This window comes from Anomaloglossus baeobatrachus, chromosome 3 (assembly GCF_048569485.1).
Source record: "Anomaloglossus baeobatrachus isolate aAnoBae1 chromosome 3, aAnoBae1.hap1, whole genome shotgun sequence".
Classification (NCBI taxonomy): domain Eukaryota; kingdom Metazoa; phylum Chordata; class Amphibia; order Anura; family Aromobatidae; genus Anomaloglossus; species Anomaloglossus baeobatrachus.
The window spans coordinates 169,079,439-169,101,263 of NC_134355.1; positions in this window are offsets into that span (position 1 = coordinate 169,079,439).

Consider the following 21,825-nt stretch of genomic DNA (forward strand, 5'->3'; position numbering starts at 1 on the left):
TAGTGGCATCCTAAACGTGGCTATTGGACTTCTGTATAGTCCCACTAGTGCAAAGATATTTGCAACACGTCTGCCTGCATTGCACACTCAAACTCATTGTTACTAAGCCATTATACTAGCAAACACTGAGTGAACCTAGTGGCATCCTAAACGTGGCTATTGTACTTCTGTATCGTCCCACTAGTGCAAAGATATTTGCAGCACGTCTGCCTGCATTGCACACTCCAACTCATTGTTACTAAGCCATTATACTAACAAACACTGAGTGAACTTAGTGGCATCCTAAACGTGGCTGTTGGACTTCTGTATCGTCCCACAAGTGCAAAGATATTTGCAGCACCTCTGCCTGCATTGCACACTCAAACTCATTGTTACTAAGCCATTATACTAGCAAACACTGAGTGAACTTAGTGGCATCCTAAACGTGGCTGTTGGACTTCTGTATTGTCCCACTAGTGCAAAGATATTTGCAGCACGTCTGCCTGCATTGCACACTCAAACTCATTGTTAGTAAGCCATTATACTAGCAAACACTGAGTGAACTTAGTGGCATCCTAAACAAGGCTGTTGGACTTCTGTATTGTCCCACTAGTGCAAAAATATTTGCAGCACCTCTGCCTGCATTGCACACTCAAACTCATTGTTACTTACTAAGATATTAGAATACCAAAAATTGAGTAAACTTAGTGGCATACAAGAAGTGGCTGTTGTACTCCATTAGTGCCCTACTGGTGCAAATCTATGTGCAGCACCTGTGCAGGACACCCTCCTGCTCTGTTTTTAAAAGCTATAATAACAGCAAAAACTGCTGCAACTTAGTGGCATACAAGAAGTGGCTGTTGTACTCCATTTGTGCCCCACAGGTGCCAACCTATTTACAGCACCTCTGCATGACACCCTACTGCTCTGTTTTTAAAAGCTATAATAATAGCAAAAACTGCTGCAACTTAATGGCATACAAAAAGTGGCTGTTGTACTCCATTTGTGCCCCACAGGTGCCAAGCTATTTACAGCACCTCTGCATGACACCCTCCTGCTCTGTTTTTAATAAGCTATAATGATAGCAAAAAATACTGCCATTTAGTGGCATCAAAGAACTGGCTGTTGTATTTCATTATTGTCCCACTGGTGCCAAGCTATTTCTAGCACCTGTGCAGGACACCCTCCTGCTCTGTTTTTAATAAGCTATAATGATAGCAAAAAATACTGCCATTTAGTGGCATCAAAGAACTGGCTGTTGTATTTCATTATTGTCCCACTGGTGCCAAGCTATTTCTAGCACTTGTGCAGGACACCCTCCTGCTCTGTTTTTAATAAGCTATAATGATAGCAAAAAATACTGCCATTTAGTGGCATCAAAGAACTGACTGTTGAACTTCCATTAGTGTCCCACTGGTGCAAATCTATTTGCAGCACCTCTGCATGACACCCTCCTGCTCTGTTTTTAATAAGCTATAATGATAGCAAAAAATACTGCCATTTAGTGACATCATAGAACTGGCTGTTGAACTTCCATTAGTGTCCCACTGGTGCCAAGCTATTTCTAGCACCTCTGCATGACACCCCATGCACATTTTGCTACGCTAATTTTATAGCAAACTCAGGGAATTCATTGCTGCATTTGATAATTCGGAGGGATAGAAAGTGATGCTTCCTTTAGCTTTTCCTTCTGTTCACAGACAGCATCTCCAAGTCCACACCCGAAGAGCAATTTCTCCTCCACGTCTAAGTGTGGAGAGGCAGTTAGTGCGCATGCATGTGCCGATTTACCCCAGCTGCAGCCTAACTACAGTGTTTCGCCTAGTGAGTATGCTCAGCCTGACTGTGCTATTCCTGAGGCTAAGTCTTCATTTCAGGATACACCGCATGCTCCAACACTTAGTGTGAAAAGCCTCTTTGCACAGGTACTTGCATTCCGTGCCGGGTCTAAGTCCTGTTTTGTGCCTAGACACCATGCTAAAGCTGATAGTCTTTTATCAGAGACTGTATTTCATGCAACTGAGCATGCTCAGGCACTTACTGCATCAGAGACTAGGTCCGGTAATGAACTCTTTTGCCCTGCCCCTGATGTGGGGGGCCCATTTATACCACAGGGCATCAGGTGTCCTGACGATGTGGCCAGGCCACTCCAAAATGGCTTGCAGAGGCCCACCCCTATGACTTGTCACCTCATTATTGATGGTCAGACGATAACTGGTGAGGTGTTTGTGTTGTAGCAGCCATGAGGTCATTATTGAAGTTTCGGTTCCAAATAGGACGCTAGTTATGCCACTCATGACGTGTAACTCTGCTTTTGTCTCCAGGAGGTGCATTGTGGTCCACCCTGGTTTGGGGCGGACCAAGGTTATAAAACGGGCTGGAGCCAACAAGGAGGTGCGCAGTCTTCTATTATGCTCTGAAAGAGCACACCTCCATGTGTTGAACCCATTGCGGTTTTAGGCCAGAGGTAGGCAGGGATAGGGCGTCAATGCAGGCCGCCACCACAGTTGGTAACGCAGAATGGTTAAGACCAGCTCCTGTCCTACAAGTCTTGCTTGTGCAGCCCAGTGGCATTAACAGGCCTGCTGCTGCTGATGCGCCTGCTGTCCACAGGTGTGGCCCCAATGCACACGGTCAGCATATTGAATGGCCCCTGTGATGTTAACAGGGAGTTCCTGGGCTGGGTGGGCGTGTAGACCCTGTGACGCTAACAGGGCTCCCAGTCTCCAAATCCGAGTGACGTTTAACTCGATTCAGGCAACTATTAGTCTCATAGCCACACAGATCTGTATCCTCCATCTAACCTTCCAGTTGCCAACCTCTCCTTTTCCATCTGGGAGCACGGTGGACATTGACTGCTGATGGGGATATATACCTTTCTCTTTCTTTTCTTATTAATTTTCGTTATATAGCGGTAACATAGTATATACCACCTTATCCAAATCTGCCAGTCCCACCGTAACAGATGGTGTTTCTTCATCAAATGTTACTTTTGCTTAACCACCAAACCCATGGACAAAAACTTTTTTCCCCTTTCCAACACACCTGTTCCCCTTTCCACCAGCATCTGTCCTTTTTCAACTCATTTGGTATATGACCAAAAGTGCAACTCTGCAGGGACACCGTACTCAATGCCATCTCAGCACAGCAGCCAGCCCTCGGTCCCTCAGATGTGGACAAGTAAAAGACCATTTCCTCCTATCCATGACAAAGCGTTGAGATTCACTCTGTGCAGCACTGGTGTTTACTGGAAAAGCAGATCTAAGAATCCGTACCATCTTCTGCATATACTCCTGTATACGTGCCTCCCTTTCTATGGCAGGAATTATTTCGCCAAATTTTGTCTTGTACCGGGGATCTAACAGTGTGGCAACCAAGTAGTTAGCATTACTTCGAATTCGTACAATCCGAGGGTCATGATGTAGGTAGTGCAGCAAGAAGGCGCTCATGTGTCTTGTGCATCCAGGAGGACCAAGTCCTTGGTGTGTTGGTGGCAGAGAGGTGAGAATCGTGACTCCTTCCTCTGCCCTCTCCCCCCAACCGCGCACAACCTAAATGTGAGCAAGCTCTCACTCATCTGCTGAGTCTTCCATGCCCATCGCCAGTTCGTCCTCCATTTCTTCATGGGCTCCTGCACCTTCCTCAACACTTTTTGCAGATACTATGCGCCCTTGTTAATCCCTCTCCCCCACCGTCCCTTGACTTTCGCCTAGGTGCCGCTCACCGTCTGAACCTTGTAGATCTTATTATCCCTTCTGCATATGACTCCTCCTGTACTTCCTCCCCTTCCTCTTGGACCAACACCTGACTCCGAATAATGCATTCAGTGTGCTTCATCTTGTAGATGACCAGAATTGTCACGCTGAGAATGGCATCGCCAGTGCTAAAGATCTTCGCCGATATTTGTAAACTGTGTAGAAGGGTGCATAGGTCCTTGATCTGACACCATTCCAGCAGCGTGATCTGCACCACCTCTGGATCAAGTTAGCCCAGGGTATACGTCATAACGTATTTCAGCAGGGCTCTGCGGTGCTGCCACAGACGCTGCAACATGTGCAGATTCAAATTCCTGCGTGTCGGAACATCGCATTTCAGGCATTTAACCGCCAGACCCTAAGACTTCAGGAGCGATGAAAGTTGTTGAGCTGCTGGGTGCGAAGGATGAAAGTGAGCACATAGCAGCGTGCCCGCTGCACAAGGCCATGTAGGCCGGGATGGTATTTTAAAAATTGCTGGAGAATCAGATTCAACACGTGAGCATTACAAGGCACGTGTGTCCCAATGCCCTGACGAAGGGCCGCAGACAGGTTTGCATCATTGCCGCACACGGCTGTTAAGTCACCAACGTAGTCCACTCAATCAATTTGTACTCCGGTCGCCAGGTGACAACGTGTTCCTTTCGTGCATAGTGCTGATGATGGGAAAGGAGTCGATGCCTGCGGCGCAGGTGGACGCAGGTTATGGTCACCCACTGGGTTGCGTTACCTTGACAGATACAGAACCACAGGCTGAATGTAGGTGGTGGGCATCTCACAGATGAAGTACTATCATTCAGCTATAACCAATGGGAAGACACCACACTCTTTTTTAGGCCCCTCCTGTCTGCAGACCACTGCCAGACAAAGCTATGAACCTCTTGTTACTGTTACCCCCAGTTCAGTTTTATGAGTTTGTGTGCTTGTTACCTGACTACTTTTCCTGCTTGCTGTTTATGTACCTCGTTGGCCGATCCGCATTTCACCTCTGCTTGTTTTCTGATTAAGTCCTGGCCATCCCATTCTGTTTCTCTTCCTCAATTAATGTTTTTGACCCTGCATGACTACTATTCTCTGGAACTGCAGCCTTCCACAGGTATTGATCAACTTGGGCCCTGTGTAATTCCAAATCACTGTATAGGGGTTAAAGGGTTTCAGGGTTCGGGGAGTCCAGCTTGGTGAGTGGCTTGCCTCTAGCCTATCCTTTACAGCCCATCTGAGTGTGTCGATCCAGGCAGGCGTTACACCGTGCCCTCTGCAGAAGGCCATGTAGGCCGGGATAGTGTTTTAAAAATTGCTGGACAACCAGGTTCAACATGTGAGCCATACAAGACACGTGTGCCACATTGCCCTGAAGAAGGGTCGCAGACTGGTTTGCATCATTGTCGCACCCGACCTTTCCTGGCTGCTGGTTGAGTGGAGACAACCATTGATGAAACTCGATCTCACTCTCCAGAGCTATGTGAGCAAGGATGGTTGACCTTAGGGAGATCAACATCGACCACTGCGGAGACACCATCATGTGTTTCTCAACGCAGTGATTCTAGAGCAATGCCCCCTGGTAAATATTTAAATCAAGAAGGCCTGCGGAGACACCATCACATGTTTCTCAACGCTGGCAGGAAACTAGCCAGGTCTTTCACCGGGAAGGAACAACCACGGGAAGGGCAGTCTCCAGTCAAGGAGACCACCTATGCCAAACATGGTATCCATCCACAGACAGCCGTTTCGGGGTATCACTCTCCAGAGCTAACCGTCCACAATTCCTCAGCGGTGTCTCACATTCCCCCTACATTTCAAAGTAAACATTTGACCGCCTGATGGCCTTGAGCTCTGCTGCCAGCATAGTAAGGAGGTGTGTGGGATTCCTTGGGTGCAGTTACAACGCGGGTGGCCTGACCACACAGGGTTTGGGCCGAGGTGGAGGACCCACATGAGGTTGAGGAGGCAGAAGCAGTGGAGGAACTTGTACATACAGATGAAGGATTGACACACAAGTCGTGTGGACGGCAAGACTTGTACAGCAAACCCTTCTCCATCTCTCACCATAGTTACCCAGTGCCCAGTCAGCAACATGTAACTCTCCTGTCCATGCTTACTGGTCCAAGTATCTGTGGTGAAATGCAGCCTGTCACACACAGAGTTTCTCAAGGAATCGGTGAGGTTGTGTGCGACCTGCTGTGGTAGCGTGGGCACGCCTTTCTTGGAAAAGGAGTGACGACTGGCCATCGGCTCTTGGGGCACTGCAATGGGCATAAGGTCTTGAAAATCCTCGGTCTCAAAAGGGTGTAAAGGCAGCCTTTCTGTTGTCAACAAGTTGCAGATGATGAAACTCAACCTCTTAGGCATGTCATGCCCTTCGAAAATCATGTAAAACACAGCGAGGGAACTCCAACCACAGTCTCCCTCGTTGCCACTAATTGGGCCACACACAACCCACTTAACTGGCATCAGTTGACCCAATTTTCAAGATGAAAAAGATGCTTTGCATGAAGCACTCTCAAAAATACGCGTGCCTTTCCCGTCCCCTGGCTGACCCAGGGGAAGAAAAGTCATCTGAGAGCCATGACTTGTTCATCTTGGTTCTTTTAGAAACACAGCGAGGGGACTCCAACCACAGTCTCCCTCGTTGCCACTAATTGGGCCACACACACCCCACTTGACTGGCATCACTTGATCCCCTTTTCAAAATGAAACAGATGCTTTGCATGAAGTACTCTCAAAAATACGCGTGCCTTTCCCGTCCCCTGGCTGACCCAGGGGAAGAAAAGTCCTCTGAGAGCCATGACTTGTTCATCTTGGTTCTTTTAGAAACACAGCGAGGGGACTCCAACCACAGTCTCCCTCGTTTCCACTAATTGGGCCACACACACCCCACGTGACTGGCATCACTTGATCCCCCTTTTCAAAATGAAACAGATGCTTTGCATGAAGCACTCTCAAAAATACGCGTGCCTTTCCCGTCCCCTGGCTGACCCAGGGGAAGAAAAGTCCTCTGAGAGCCATGTCCACATTGTCAGTGGACAGACACGTGTGCTTTATCTGCCAGCAGACCCCCAGCAGCACTGAAGACAGGTTCCGAGAGAACGCTGGCTGCAGGACATGACAAGATCCCCAAGGCGTACGTGGCAATCTCAGGCAATTTATCCAGATTGGAAGCCTAAAATGAGCAGGGCTCAAGTTGCACAGTAATGGCATCGATGTTTCCTTGCATATACTCATATATCTGTGTGTCCTCCTCTTTTTCCTTGTCCAGCTCTTTTGTTTTCACATGAGTATATGTCCTTGTCACTTTCCCATGTGTTTGTGTTGTGAGTTGTTTATCACCTTTTGGACACCTTTGAGGGTGTTTTCTAGGTGTTTTTATGTGTTTGTGATTGCCTGCCATTGTTTCCTATGCAGTTCGAGTTCGGTTCGTCGAACGTTCGAGGAACCGAACTCGAACGGGAGCTCCGTTCGGCGAACCGCCTCGAGCCGAACCGCGACCGGTTCGCTCATCTCTACTATACAGTATCTTCAAAAATAAATGGAAATGTACCAAAGTTATAATTTTTTAATTAGTGGTCCAAATTAATACAACAATAAAACATTGAAAAAAGAAAAAGTACTCCAGCGAAGTGTCCACAAAGATGCAGGTTTTCATTAAAATGTATCCTTTATTATATCCATAAAAACGAGCCAACAAATAGCAATATGACAGTATGAGTTCAGCAGGGTATAGCAGACTATGCGTTTTGGTGATTTCATTTGCCTTCATCATGATCTGGACACTTCTCTGGAGTATTTTTTTCTTTTTCATTGTATTGTAGTGAGCTTCTACTAAGTCTTCCGTGCGTGCTCGACCAAGACGAGCTAATTAGCTAAATGTTTCTGAGGTAAGCTGGCAATATGTTGTTTTTCTTTAACAATAAAACAGTTTGTCAACTTACTTGCAATTTCAAAGAAGAAACAGAAGAAACAACATGTGGAGCAATAAAGGCACCCCTAATTAATACTTGGCTGCACACCTTTTGGCATTGATTATAGCCTCAAAACGTTTCTTGTAGCCATTTCTTCTTCTTGCATTTCTCAGCTGGTATTTGCTCCAAATCCTACTTTGCAGTTGTTCAAACTCTTGAATATTTGCAGAGTTGTTTTATCCCAAAGGCAGATTTTAGCTCACCTCAAAGATTTTCATTGCGATTGAGGTCAGGACTCATTTCTTGCCATTTTAAAAAAGTCCATTTTTTTCTTTTTCAACCATTCCTGTGTACATTTGGATGTGTGCTTTGGGTCATTGTCTTGATGGAGGACACATGATCTTCAACTCAAGCCAAGTTTCCTTATACTGTGTATTACATTTTGCTCTAAAATCTTTAGATAATTCTCTGATTTCATAATTCCTGTGATATGGTCAAGGTCTCCGGTACCAGATGCCGCAAAGCAACTCCACAGCATTATGGATTCTCCATAATGCTTACCTGTTGATAGGGTGTTCTTTTCCTTGTAAGCTCATTGCACCATCTGCAAACAAATTTTTGCTTCGTACTGCCAAAAAGGTCTATTTTTGTTTTATCTGTCCATAGAACATTTTCCCAGAAGGATTCTTGTTTGTCGAGGTATTCTTTGGCAAAGATCAGTTGTTACTTTTTATGTGTTTTCTTCAGCAACGACTTCTTCCTTGGATTTTGCCCATAAAGTTCTGCCTGGTTTAGTGTGCAGCATATAGTGCTTGTTGAAACCATGACCCCAGACCGTTCCAGGTTGGCTTTCAGGTCTTTGGATGTTTTACAACATCTTTTTTCAACCATTCGCACCAACCTTTGATGACATCTGTTGTCAATTTTCCTCATTCCCCCATGTCCAGGCAGGTTATTGATGGTTTCAGGCTTGGCAAACTTCTTAATAACATTTTGCACAGTTGAAACTGGGATACCAAAGTCTTTGCAGATACCCTTAAGGTGGTGTCACACACAGCGATGACGACAACGACGTCGCTGCTACGTCACCATTTTCTTTGACGTAGCAGCGACGTCCCGTCGCTGTCGCTGTGTGTGACATCCAGCAACGAGCTGGCCCCTGCTGTAAGGTCGTCGCTCGTTGCTGAATGTCCAACTTCATTTTTTGGTCATCGCTCTCCCGCTCTGAAGCACACATTGCTGTGTGTGACAGCGAGAGAGCGACAAAATGAAGCGAGCAGGGAGCAGGAGCCGGCATCTGGCAGCTGCGGTAAGCTGTAACCAGGGTAAACATCAGGTAACCAAGGGAAGACCTTTCCCTGGTTACCCGATATTTACCTTCGGTACCAGCGTCCGCCGCTCTCGCTGCCAGTGCCGGCTCCCTGCTCTCTACACATGTAGCTGCAGTACACATCGGGTAATTAACCTGATGTGTACTGTAGCTAGGAGTGCAGGGAGCCAGCGCTAAGCAGTGTGCGCGGCTCCCTGCTCTCTGCACATGTAGCACAGCGACGCGTGTCGTTATGATTGCTGCTGCGTCTGCTGTGTTTGACAGCTAAGCAGCGATCATAACAGCGACTTACAAGGTCGCTGTTGCGTCACAGAAAATGGTGACGTAACAGCGACGTCGTTGTTGCTGTCGCTATGTGTGAACCCAGCTTTATGTCTATTGGAAGTCTTGTGTTTGCTAATTATACCGACTTTGATGTCCTCAGACAACTCCTTTGTCTTCATCATTGTAACAAAAGAAAAGGGCCTACCATAGGACTTTTTAAAACTCTGAATTCATCATTCATTAACTAATTCATGTCATATAGGCACTGACAATTTATCAAAGGTGATTCTCATTTCTGATTTACCACAGGCGAGTGAAATGTGTTCCATACTTATTTAATGTGGTGTGCCAATACCAGTGCCACAGCAGCTTTAAGTTTATCTATTTTTCCCTCCCATTGTTTTTTTTTGTTTTAAATTGTTGTTTATCGTTTCCTCTTTTGTATTTAACACAAATGCTCTATACAAAAAAATCTGTTTCACTTGATTCATTTTTGTCAGGAGATATTCCATATTATGTACTTAAACTTCATGGGTGCCAATAATGATGAGCAGGACTGTACATCGTCCCATTTTACTTTTTGTAATTTTTGAAATGTAAAAGATGAAACTATATATTGTTTTTTTTCCTAAAATGGAAAGGATATGAGTCATCTTTAACTTTATGTCTTTTATAGAGATCATTTAATCATCATGTTGCTTAACTGTTCACAATAACAGTAAATTTGACCAGGGGTGCCCAAACTTTTTCATGCCACTGTATGCCTGAATCCAGTATTTCTGGGTTATGGACACAGCCCCTGATGTGTGACAAAAATGTAATGGCCTAAGTTTCACAGTGAATGCCGTAAAAAATAATAATAATTGAGGAATTACATTTTTGTAATAATTCAACGCACTTGGAATTTTCCTTCCCTTTCTCATAACATTATTTGATAAAGCAAATTCAAAATAACAAGTAATTGCACAAAAAAAAGCTCGAACAAAAAAGATGAAAAAACAAAAGAGCAAAAGCGAAAATTGGCTGAGACAGGAAGGACTTAAATGTTCAATCTATTTAAGTTAAGGTTAAATTAATAAATCATTGGTTCTTCAAGTTTTTTAGACTTTTTAGCATACCTGTGTGCCATATTTCTCTGGCATGAATGTGAATCTTATTAGCATATTAGCAAAGTAACATTTGTTGAAAAATAAAATTCCATTAAAATAAATGCATGAATGAGAAAGAAAAAAAATCAGAAATGTTCCTATTACAGAGTAGTATGGGGGGGGTGTCCACTTTAGCTAAGAATATTAGTTTAGCATTCGAACATCACACAAACCAATTTTACGCTCCTGGCTCAGTCAGAAGAATGTATTAAACATCCTTGTGATGTCTATATGTAAAACTGATAGAATCCGGACAGTACACTGCCCAATGCAAGTGAAAATGGTAGTTCACATTGATGTTTTTTACACTTGGTCTGTATGTAAAAAATTGCAAAACTTTCAGACTCACCCATTATGTCAATGCGTGCTTAAAAAAAGTATCACATATGATACACCTTCTGTATGTCCATTACAATTATTAAGAAGAATGAGGAGGTAGTCAGACAGGTTGAGATCATAAACCAGGAGGGCACAACTGTACACGGGGGGCAGACAGAGATGAGTTCAAAATGCAAGCCGAAGGTCAGGGTTTCAGGAGAGCACATACAAAATACAGGGATAAGGTGGAGACGAGGTCAAGAGGAAGTCCGAGGTCTGAAGCTGGGAAGTCACAAAAGAAACAGGGGATGACAGTCAGGAACGGACAAACAACAGTCCGTTGTCAAGATACCAAGACCAGAACACTGAGCACCACGGGAGCCAACAGCACAACTGTAAACAGGAGGAATGACTGGTGATGTCCTGAGCTAACATGCTCCCTAATGAAGCAGAGCAATCACTGGGAACAAGAAGCATCTCTGAGAGCACCTCCCAGGACCAGCGTAAAACCCAGTGATGTGAAATAACCAGTAGAGCATTAAGGCTATGTGCGCACTAGAAATGTGAAGTTTCTCAAGAAAATTTCTTGAGAAACTTCTGCCAGTGAAAGATTTCCGGACCTGCGGAAAAAATCCGCACCAAATCCGCATGCGTTTTTGCCGCGGATTTGCCGCGGATTTGCCGCGAATTTGCCGCGAATTTGCCGCGGATTTACCGCGGATTTACCGCAGGTTTGTCCCTGCAATAAATAATAAAGATAATCGATAGACAGATAATGGATAGAGGGAAAGATGGATAGATGAATAGATAGATAGATAGAGGGATAGATAGATGAATAGATAGATAGATAGAGGGATAGATAGATAGATGAATAGATAGATAGAGGGATAGATAGATAGATAGATAGATAGATAGATAGATAGATAGATAGAGGGATAGATGGATGGATGGATAGATAGATAGATAGATAGATAGATAGATAGATAGATAGAGGGATAGATAGATCGATAGATAGATAGATAGATAGATAGAGGGATAGATAGAGGGATAGATAGATAGATGAATAGATAGATAGAGGGATAGATGGATAGATAGATAGATAGATAGAGGGATAGATAGATAGATAGAGGGATAGATAGATAGATAGATAGATAGATAGATGGATAGATGGATAGATAGATGAGAAAAACCTATATAATGTTCCACCTCCCTGCATTTTCTAAGCTGGCACCCTTTAGTGACTTTCATGTGGCACTTAGGCTACTTTCACACCTCCGGTTTTTGCTATGCGGCACAATCCGGCACTTTGCATGAAAATCGCAACCGTTTTTTTTTGCTGCCGGTTGCGATTTTCCTGCATAGACTTTAATTAGTGCCGCATTGTGCCGCATGGCCTTGCGTTCCGTCCGTTTTTTGCTGCATGCGGCAGATGTAGCCGATGCGGTGGCCGGATGGAACGTTGCCTGGCACGTTTTTTCGTGCGGCAAAAAAAACCGCATCGCGCCGCATTCGGCCGATGCGGCACATTTTTCAATACATGCCTATGGCGGCCGGATGCGGCGCGATGCGGCAATAACCGCATCCGGCCGCCGCATGCGGTTTTTGCCACTGCGCATGCTCAGTAGCATGCCGCAAGCGGCAAAAAACGGACTGGCCGCAAAGGAAAAACCTATGCAAAGGATGCGGTGTTTTCACCGCATCCGTTGCATAGCTTGCACAGCCGGATTGAGCCGCAGAGCTCAAGCCGGATGTGTGAAAGTAGCCTAAAGGGTGCTTAGCCTTGTATTTAGCCATAAAATAAATAAATAATTAAAAAAAAATGACGTGAGGTCCCCCCATTTTTTGTAGCCAGCTAGGGTAAAGCAGACGGCTGCAGCCTGCAGACCACCGCTGGCAGCTTCACCTTGGCTGATAATCCAAAACAGTGGGCACCCCACGCTGTTATTTTAAATTATATAAATAATTTAAAACAAAAAACGTGGGGTCCCCCCCATATTGGATCACCAGCCAAGGTAAAGCGGACAGCTGGGGTCTGATATTCTCAGACTAGGGAGGTCCACTGTTATTGGACACTCCCCAGCCTAAAAATAGCAGGCCGCAGCCGCCCCAGAAGTGGCGCATCCATTAGACGCGCCAATCCTGGCGCTTTGCCCCAGCTCATCCCGCGCCCTGGTGCGTTGGCAAACGGGGTAATATATGGGGTTGATGCCAGATGTGTAATGTCACCTGGCATCAAGCCCTGGGGTTGGTGAGGTCAGGCGTCTATCAGATACCCGACATCACCAACCCAGTCAGTAATAATTAAAAAATAGACAACAAAAAAAGTTTTATTTGAAAAAACACTCCCCAAAACATTCCCTCTTTAACCAATTTATTGAAAAGAGCACAATCAATTCCACGTCCGGCGTAATCCAATAAGGGGGGGGGGGCACGGCGATCCATACCATAGTCGCTGTCCCAGTCAATGAAAAACAGAATGTTCCCCATTGGCTGGGAGAGCAATGCAGTGACCTGAGCTAACATCAATAGGTCAGCTCAGGTCACTGCAGGGGATGACGAGCGCTGCCATCAGGAGCATAGATGAGATCATTACCTTCTGTGATCATCTCCTGTACTGCTGACGTCAGCGCTGTCACTGACTTATCGCGAGAGCCCGTGACGTCACCGCTAGTGACAGTCTCGGGCCGCTCGCGAGTCGGCCCTAGACAGCAGTGACCGCGGTGACGTCAGGAGGCAGGAGATCGTCACAGCAGGTAATGATCTCACCTCCTGACAGCAGCGATCGTCATCCCCGCGGCTCCCAGCACTGCAGGATGTCAGTGTCTGCCTGCGCTGCAGCGTGACAGGCTGCTGACACTGCGAGCAGACACTGACACCCTGCAGTGCAGGCAGCCGCGAGGCCGGAGCAGGACACAGACTGCACAGACACCTGGAGGTCGCACGGAAGCGCTTCTGTGCGGCGTCCAGGGAGTGCGACGTGTGTTTACTCTGCTCCTCTTCCTGGCATAATGACATCGCTTCCTGCAAAACCGCAGGCAGCGATGGGCATTACCGCAGGTAAATCGCGGCTATTCCGGTGGTATACCGCACATCATTGCTACCTGCGGAATACCCCCGGAATACCCCCGGTACCTGCGGAAATTAATGGACATGCACATTTTCTCAAGAAAGTTTCTCGAGAAAATTTTCTCAAGAAATTTTCTTGAGAAAAATCCGCACAGTGCGCACAGCTATTTTTTTTTCTCATTGAATTTCATGGGAAATGTCTGCACAAAGATTGCAGACATTTCTCAAGAAATTTCCGGGGCAAATCCGCGGGTAAATCCGCGGGAAAAACGGTCTAGTGCGCACATAGCCTAATCCTGCAAAACGCTGTGCACCATAAGCAAATATATACTGATTCTGCAGGAGAGCATACCAGAACAATACAGAATGTTCTGTACATAGGGATCATGACAATACGAGAATGTATTTGACCATCTATTAAATTGTTTATGTGATATACGGATTCTTTATGGATGAACAAAACACACGGGTATTTCTGGACGTAAAAACAGACCAAAAAATAGCATAGGGATGAAAATATGTATAAACACTGTTAATTTTTTCCAAATTAAAAATGGAGAATTTTGCATATCCTCACCTCAATTTATCCAAAAATGTTGCATCACATCTCGTTGGGCATCTTTTTTTGGTCAATAACACCAATTATTGAATCAGTAATAAGATACTCTGTATTAGGTACATGCACATGGTGTCTTTTTGATGCCAGTGTGCACACTATGTTTTTGAAGCAGAGGATGCTGGCTTTTCTCACATCTTTTTGGATGTCTTTTGCAACAGTTTTACCTCTTGTATTTTTTTTTTTTTTTTAAATTCCATCAATAACATACTGGAAGCACAGAGATGAACAGACTGTTTACTTGTTTTAGTTGCTTTTTGGCTTTCAAATCCTAAAGCGCTTAAAAGAAGTTGCAGAAAATGAAAAAAATACATAGCAAGTTGTTTAACATTCTTTGCACATGTTCTTTCTTCAATGTGTTTCTTTAGGACTTTTCATATGGGATGCAGACAGAATCTGCCTAAAAAAGACATTGTGTGTACATAACCAAAGGCTAAGTTCACATGATAATGATAAATACACTGAACAAAAATATAATTCAACACTTTTGTTTTTGCTCCCATTTTTCATGAGCTGAGCTCAAAGATCTTAGACTTTTTCTATGTACACAAAAGGCCATTTTCTCTTAACTCCTGTCTGTTTTTCATTTTATTTTTTTTTTGCTCCCCTTTTTTTGAGACCCGTAACTTTTTTATTTATCCTTCAGTCTTGCCATATGGTTTTTTTTTTGCGGGACAAGTTTTACTTTTAAATTAAACCATAAGTCTTACCTTTTAGTGTACTGAAAAATGGCAAAACAATTTCAAGTGCGGAAAAATTGCAAAAAAAGTGCAATTGCATGATTGTTATTCAGATATTTTATTCACCATGTTCACTATATAGTAAAACTGATGTGTTGGTGTGATGCCTCAGGTTGGTACGAGTTCAAACATGTATAGATTTACTTTTATCTAAAAGGTTAAAAAAATTCTGTCCAAAAAAAGTAGTGCACTTTTTGTGCCATTTCCCGCGACCCATAGTGTTCTCATTTTTTGGAATCTATGGCTCAGTGATGACTTATTTTTTGCATCCTGAGCTGACGTTTTTAATGGTACCATTTTTGTGCAGATGCTACGTTTTGATCGCCTGTTATTTTGTTATTTTGCACAAAATTTGCGATGACCAAAAACATAATTTTGGCATTTGAAATTTTTATGCTGCTACGTCATTTACCGATCAGGTTAATTGATTTTATATTTTGATATAGATAGGGCATTTCTGAACTTGGCAATACCAAATGTGTGTATATTTTTATTTTTTTTTATCCTTTAATTTTCAATAGGGCGAATGGGGGGCGATTTGAACTTTTAGATTTTTTTATTTTTTAACTTTTTTTCACTTTTGTTTTTATTTAACTAGTCCTCCTAGGGGACTTTAAGGATCAGCAGTCTGATTGTCATTTTTGCAATGTGTCGGTTGGTTCCTCTGCAATGCCACATAGGTAATACATGTGATCCCTTGAACTTTGACCTTATCATGTGCTTGTTGGGCGGGTTCCTTTTTTCCCCAATATCAATGTATCACTGTCTCTGTTATGTTTATCGGTGAATTTTCCTGAGGAAAAAGAGGGTTATCTCTTCGAAACGCGTAGAATAAACCACCCACATTGCTTTTATTTTTTTGCAGTGTTTCTTTGTACAGCAGCGCGGAGTATACCACAATTATCCTGGTTTTTGTCTTGGTTGGCAATGACAGAGGTCAAACATTTTCTGTAAGTCTTCATAAGGTTGGCTCACACTGTTGGTGGTATGTTGGCTCATTCCTCCATGCAGATCTTCTCTAGAGCAGTGATGTTTTGGGCTTGACGCAGGGCAACACAGACTTTCGACTCCCTCCAAAGGTTTTCAATGGAGTTGAGATCTGGAGACTGGCTAGGCCACTCCAGGACCTTCATGTGCTTCTTAAAAAAATACTCCTATGTTACCCTAGGGGTGTGCTTGGGATCATTATTATGGTGAAAGACCCAGCCATGTTTCATCTTCAATGTCCTTGCTGATGAAAGGAAGCTTGCACTCAAAATCTCACAATACATGGCCCCATTCATTCTTTCATGTACACGGATCAGTCATCCTGGTCCCTTTGCAGAGAAACAGACCCAAAGCAAGATGTTGCCACCCCCATGCTTCACAGTAGGTATGGTGTTGAATGCAACTGAGAATTCTGTCTCCTCCAACCCCAACAAGTTGTGTTTCTATCGAACAGTTCTACTTTGGTTTCATCAGACTATACGACATTCTCCCAATACTCTTCTGGCTAATCCAAATGCTCTCTAGCAAACTTCAGACGGGCCCAGTCATGTGTGGCTTAAGCAGGGGAACACATCTGGCACTGCAGGATCTGAGTCTCTGGCTGCGTAGTGTGTTACTGGTGGTAGCCTTTGTTACGGTGGTCCCAGCTCTATGCAGGTCATTCACTAAGTCCCTCCATGTGGTTCTGGGATTTTTGCTCACCATTCTTGCAATCAATTTGACCCCACGGGGTGAGATCTTGCATGGAGCCCCAGATCGAGGGAGATTATTAGTGGCATTGTATGTCTTACAGTTTGTTATTATTGCTCCCACAGTTGATTTCATCACATCAAGCTGCTTTCCTATTGCAGATTCAGTCTTCCCAGACTGGTGCAGGGGTACAATTTTGTTTTTGGTGTCCTTCGGCAGCTCTTTGGACTTCACCATAGTAGAGTTTGGAGTGTGACTGTTTGAGGGTGTGGACTGGTGTCTTTTATACTAACAAGTTCAAACAGGTGACATTACTACAGGTAATGAGTAGAGGACAGAGGAGTCTCTTAAAGAAGAAGTTACAGGTTTGTGAGAGCCAAAAATCTTGCAGGTTTTTAGATGACAAAATTCTTATTTTCCACCATAATTTGAAAAAAAAATCTTGTCAAATCAAACAATGTGATTTTCTGGATTTGTTTTCACATTTTGTCTCTCATAGTTGTGGTCTACCTATGATGTCAATTGTCCCCCGTCTTTCCCTCTTCATCTGAAGCAACCTCTTCATCTGCTGTCTGTTGCACTTCTAGTTGACGGTCTTGAAGCTCTGTAGTGAGTTCTTCACTGTGGTCATCCACTAACTCTTCCACATCCTCACCATTCACCTCCAAACCCATGGATGTCTCAATATCAACAACCGACTGCACCATATTTGTAGGCTCAAATCCTTCAAAATCTCTCTCAAGGACACATCCTGGCCATAATTTCTTCTATGCAGATGTCAATGTCCTGGATGTCACTTCCTGCCCAGCCTCATCTATGAGTCTAATGCAGTTGAGAATGTTGAAATATTTTTTCCAGAACTCTCTTACGGACAATTCTGCATCTGATGTTACCTCAAAGCACCTTTGAAACATTGCTTTTGTGTACAGTTTCTTGAAATTTGAAATTACATTCTGGTCCATGGGCTGCATGAGAAGTGTGGTATTAGGGGGCAAGAACTTCACTGTGATGAAACTGATCTCCTCCAACAATGTGTCTTCCAAACCAGGAGGATGTGCAGGAGCATTGTCCATTAGCAGGAGGCACTTAAGGGGCAACTGATTATCCTGGAGGTATTTTTTCACACTTGGGCCAAACACTTCTTTCATCCACTCAATGAAAATTGTCCTTCTGTCCCATGCCTTCTTGTTTACCCTCCACATCACACACAATTTACATTTAATCACATGGTTTCTGCTAAACACTCTAGGAGTTTCTTAATGGTACACCAGTAATGGCTTCAGTTAGCAATCACCACTAGCATCAGCACAAAACAAAACAGTTAAGGCCACTTTACACACATAGATAAATCTGCGGCAGATCTGTGGTTACAGTGAAATTGTGGACAATCAGTGCCAGGTTTGTGGCTGTGTACAAATGGAACAATATGTCCATGATTTCACTGCAACCACAGATCTGCGAAAGATTTATCTCTGCCTATAAAGTGGCCTTTAGCCTATCTTTCAAAGGCTTATGCCCTAGCAGTGCTTTTTCCTCCTGTGGAATGAACGTCCTATTTGGCTTTTTTTCCAAAAGAGGCCAGTTTCATCAGAGCTGAAGACTTGTTGAGGGATCAATCCTTCAGCCTCCATGTAATGTTTGAATTCGGACACAAATTTTTCTGCCCCATATTTTTCCGACCTCGCAGCTTCGCCATGCCTAGTAACACGATGTATGCCAGTGTGCCTCTTGAATTTATCGAACCAACCTCTGCTGGTCTTAAAATCACTAAGTGCATTAGCACTTGTCCCAGGCTTTTTCTTAATAAGATCAGCATATAACAGTCTGGCCTTTTCACATATGATTGCCACTGAAACAGAATCGCCATCTAAATGTTTTTGATTGATACAGAATAATAATTTGTTAGTATATTCATGCCTTTCTCTATATTAGCCTCCTTTATTGCTTCATTTTTGCCGTGATTGAACTTATTGTGGATGGCGACTTCCCTTACATGCGGTCTAGTTCAGCAATATTAATGCCACTCTCATATTTTCCAATAATTTCCTTCTTCAACTCTATGGTGTTCCTGGCCTTCTTCTTCAAAGGGCTGCTGGCACTGGAAACTTTCTTTGGTCCCATGATGGAGCTACAAGGAAGGGGTTAACTAATTAGCCAACTGATTAGGAAGGGATACACCTACAGGGACGTTAGTTACATTTTGAAACGCAGGGTGATACTAACACATCGCCTCTCTGAGCAGGAGAATGCGCGATTCACCCTTTGCAATCGAAAAACTTAGCAGCATGGTCATGTGGGCATGTAGACGAAGTCAGGCAAAATCCGAAGCAACTGATGAAAACCGAGACAAATTTTCCACCCAAAAAATAGACGAAATCCAAAAGCAGTGATAACTGATTTCAACGAAAACTGAGGTATTACTGTATTTTGCACTTGTGACGCCTCCCCATCTATCAAAGTGGGCTTCTGCATCCTGCTATTACATTAGTTTATGTGACCAGGTCATGTAAATACTGTTGCACTGTTGTATTAACTATAGTCTGTTTTATTTTAAAAAAAAAAATAACATTTTATGTTAAAGTCTAAATGGAAGAAAACCAATCAAAATGGTAGAATTGCAGTTATTTCATGCACTTTAGGAATAAAGTGCTATAAAATTAATCAAAAGATTTTACATACTGGAGTATGGTATCAATAATATTTTAAGTTTATTGTGAAAGAAAAAAACTAAATCATAAAGGTCCTTTCATGGTAAACTAAAATTATTAATGATCTCAGAAAAAGGCTTCACAAAACAATGGCAGATTTTTTTTTACCCATTTTACCACAATTGATATGTTTGTCCAATTTTTCATTATAATATATGGTAAAATGAATGATGCAATTTTAAACTACAATTAATTTCCAAAACCAAGCGTTCATATGGTTTTATTGTTGTAAACAATAAAAAACAGTTATGACTCTTGGAAGATAGGGAAAAGAAAATGAAAATCCAAAAATAGAAAATCACCAAGTCATGAATGGGGTTAAACTATAATCTCTATACATTTAATAGCTGTCAGAAAGAGAGAAGAAAAATACTGCACGTTTCAAGACTTTAAAGTGACTTATGAACTTATTTTATCTCTTTCCTTCCCTGCAATCAGTGTGCTATTATTAGGCTGGAAAGATGTGAAAGGTAGGAAAAGTATTAATGTTTCCTATAAAGTTTTTCTACCATTTTGACCTTTTTCTGAATTTGGCTTAAAAAATTAAGTAAAAACAAATGTCTTTACTAAAGTGGAGTTCCTTAAATACATATGCACATTTGTTATTGGATTTCATTAAACAATACATTTGCATCATTTGCCTTCGGCCTGCAACACACATCCGTAGAAAACGTGCGTGTTTGGTCAGTTTCCGTATATACCGGAGACACGGCCAAACGTGCACCAATGTTATTTAATGTTTGAGGACACATGTGCGTTTTTCATTAAGGTCCGTGGGTCCGTGTGCGTGCTACGTTTGTGTCTCTGTTTTGCACGGAAGCATGTCCGTTTTCAGCACGCAACACGCAGCACGGACCCAATGAAAGTCAATGGGTCTGTGCGCACGTCCGAGTGACACGGACACATCTCTGTTTGTTCCCTGTAAGTTTTGTGCTTTTTTCATGTGATGTCGGTCTTTTTTCTGTTTCATTCTCTCCCTCAGTCCATCGGTCGGTCGGTCTCTCTCTATGTCTGTCGGTCGGTCTCTCTGTCTTATCTGTCCCTCTCGCTGTCTGTCGGTCAGTTCCCTCCCTCTCTCATACTTACCGTTCCCCGATCTCCGGCGCGGCGCTGCACTGCTGTTATAAAAGCTTCAGCGGCTTTTACTATTTTGAAAAAGCTGGCCGCTCATTAATCAATCTCGTATTCCCTGCTTTACCCGCCCACAGGCGCCTGTGATTGGTTGCAGTCACACACGCCCACCACGCTGAGTGACAGCTGTGTCACTGCACCCAATCAAAGCAGCCGGTGGGCGTGTTTATACTGTGCAGTAAAATAAATAAATAAATAATTTAAAAAAACGGCGTGCGGTCCCCCCCTATTTTAATGCCAGCCAGATAAAGCCATACGGCTGAAGGCTGGTATTCTCAGGATGGGGAGCCCCACGTTATGGGGAGCCCCCCAGCCTAACAATATCAGTCAGCAGCCGCCCAGAATTGCCGCATACATTAGATGCGACAGTTCTGGGACTGTAGCCGGCTCTTCCCGATTTGCCCTGGTGCGTTGGCAAATCGGGGTAATAAGGAGTCAATGGCAGCCCATAGCTGCCACTAAATCCTAGATTAATCATGTCAGGCGTCTCCCCGAGAAACCTTCCATGATTAATCTGTAAATTACAGTTAAAAAACACACACACCCAAAAAATCCTTTATTAGAAATAAAAAACACTAACAAAGTCCCTCATCACCAATTGATTAACCCCGACAAAGCCCTCCATGTCCAGCGTAATCCACGGACCTCCAGCGTCGCATCCAGCTTTGCTGCATGAAGGTGAAAGGACCAGCAGAATACACCGCCGCTCCTGTCACCTTCACGCAACAAATGAGGTGAGTAGCACGATCAGCTGCTGTCAGTCAGGTCTCACGGCCACCGCTGGATCCAGCAGTGGCCACGATTAACCTCAGTGATAGCAGCTGATCGTGATTTACATGGACGTGGTTTTAACGGATGTGTGTTTTCGGCCTTCAAGAGCTTTTGAGTTAGGCCTTAATCAGACGTCAGTTTTTCTTGTATAAGTGCTATCAGTGTTTTTTATGGCTTGAACTTACAGCTATAAGGGTAAGTGTGCATGCTAGATTTTTGTGGTGACCCTTGGCATGCATGTTTTACTGCATTTTTAACTGCATTTTTGCCCAGTGCATTTTTTAAGTCTTATATATTGACTAAAAGGACTCAAAAATGCAGAAAGATTAACATGTTGCATCTTTTTGGTCACCACAAAGACATAGCCAAAAACAAGCTGCAATGTGCGAATGGAAAAACTGAAATCTCAGACTTTGCTGTAGA